The sequence below is a fragment of the Physella acuta genome, unplaced genomic scaffold, assembly GCF_028476545.2.
Source record: "Physella acuta isolate Inbredline_101_S28 unplaced genomic scaffold, ASM2847654v3 ptg000480l, whole genome shotgun sequence".
NCBI classification, from domain to species: domain Eukaryota; kingdom Metazoa; phylum Mollusca; class Gastropoda; family Physidae; genus Physella; species Physella acuta.
Genome location: NW_026731999.1, coordinates 679 through 2,500, shown reverse-complemented (window position 1 = coordinate 2,500; position 1,822 = coordinate 679). Strand labels below are relative to the sequence as shown.

Genomic DNA, 1,822 nt, shown 5'->3' with positions numbered 1-1,822 from the left:
GCTTGTAGAAATTATGACAACTGCGTTTCGGGTACCACCGCGACCTCTATCAAATTAATATATATGTGTATGTTTATTTATATAGCTGTCGCAAATGTTTAACTTCATCATCTGTCTGGCCATCGGAATAATTCTGGTACCGATAGAGAAGGTTGCGGGTAAGTTTAAAAAAAATAGAAGTGTGTTGTTTGTGTCACTAAATATATTGACAATTTGTTCAGTTAACGCAAGTTTACCCCCTAGATAAGTTATCGACTCAACGACACGAAAAAAAAGCAATAGAAACATATTTTTATTGATTAAAGAATTAAAATAAGAAAAAAAAGGGGTTTAAAAAACAAAGAAAAACGAGTAATTTCACAATTAAATTATTTTTCGCTAATTCCAAAACATCTTTGTTAACGTTTTAAAAATTCTAGTTTTTCTATTCATCATTATACCAAATCCAAGTTTTCAAAAACAACAAACAAGAAGTAAATATTACACACAACACATCCTGAATACACAATCACCAATGGGGCTTGTAAGTCTCGGTTCCTCTCGCATAAAATTCGAAATCTCGTCAGCCAGAGAGAGATTAACATTTTCGAACAAAATAATTTTTTTTTTACCACGATTCCCATTTAAGATTTTAAGTAACTTAACTGTAGCAGGGTAACTTTTCTATTTTTTTTTACCGATTGAATAAAATTTTTTTTAAGATATACTAGCAGGCAAATACGAGAACGGGACGATGTTGACCTACTTACATGCCCTATAGCCGACAGCAGACGACTGAAATTAAAAAAAAATATCACATTAAAAACCACTGAAAAAACCTTTACAAAATAAAAAAAAAATTAAATAAAATGAATTGCTCGAATGTATTTTTTAAGGTGTGAGTACCACCTTGGGTACACACTTTCTGATTGCATTGCCGCCTCCATCCGGCATTGCACCAAGTGACAAGTGGGAGATCTCGTTTTTTCTTTTCACTCTCTCTATCAAGAATGTTGAGGTATGGACGATTTAGATCCCTTCACTATTAAATAGATGGTTTAGAATATATATATATATTTCTATATACTACTTAACTCAAGTTTGTTTACATGTTTGAATATTTATTTGTTTGTTTGTCTGAGTGGCTACTGGAGATAATCTGCACTATGTGTAGAGCTGTAAAATAGTATGTAGGTAGAGAACAATTTTTGTTTTCAGGTAGCCTGTTAATCACAAATTTATTTAAGGACTTTAATTAATTTATTGATTTATTCATTGGTAGATAAACCACATTAATTTTAAAAGCTTAGAAAAATGACTTTACTTTGAGTGAATAATGACGTCACATGATTTTTTTTTTAGTACAGTAAATGGCGGCTCCAATACAAGATTTCGTTGCTTATTCAGATCTTTAACGCGTTATAAAGCTAATTTTCTGTCGGCTATAACTTTTACAATACGTCCGTTTGCTGTTTTTATTACGTTCCAACACGTATATACATTTTCAACTGTCTTTTTCATTTAGTTTTACAATAAACTTCTCTAGCTCTACAATATGTCCAAGAAAGTTATTTATATATATATAAATATCAGGTGGCCAAGAAAGTTATTTATAGATCTAGAATCTAGGTTGAACTTAATTATTTTAAAATCAGAATAATTTATTGAGTTTCTTTATTAAACTTTATTTTCATATTTGATATAAATCTTTCCTTTTTATCTTCACGGAACATCTAATTCAAGAATAATACAAATGATTTATCTATCTAGATTCTAGGTTACGAAAACACTAAACTTAACCAAACCAATCGTAGAATCTAGATAATTCTATCCAGATCTAGAT

At 30.1% G+C, this 1,822-nt stretch overlaps 1 long non-coding RNA gene across 1 annotated transcript in view; it reads left to right on the top strand.

Annotated features, from left to right (window-relative positions):
- LOC131944069 (uncharacterized) overlaps window positions 1-972 on the top strand; it is a 1,133-nt gene extending 161 nt beyond the window's left edge. The window contains exons 2-3 of the long non-coding RNA XR_009386991.1: window positions 86-158; window positions 876-972. This is a non-coding gene — a long non-coding RNA (uncharacterized LOC131944069). The remainder of the gene's footprint in view (window positions 1-85; window positions 159-875) is intronic.
- The last annotated feature ends 850 nt before the right edge of the window (window positions 973-1,822 follow it).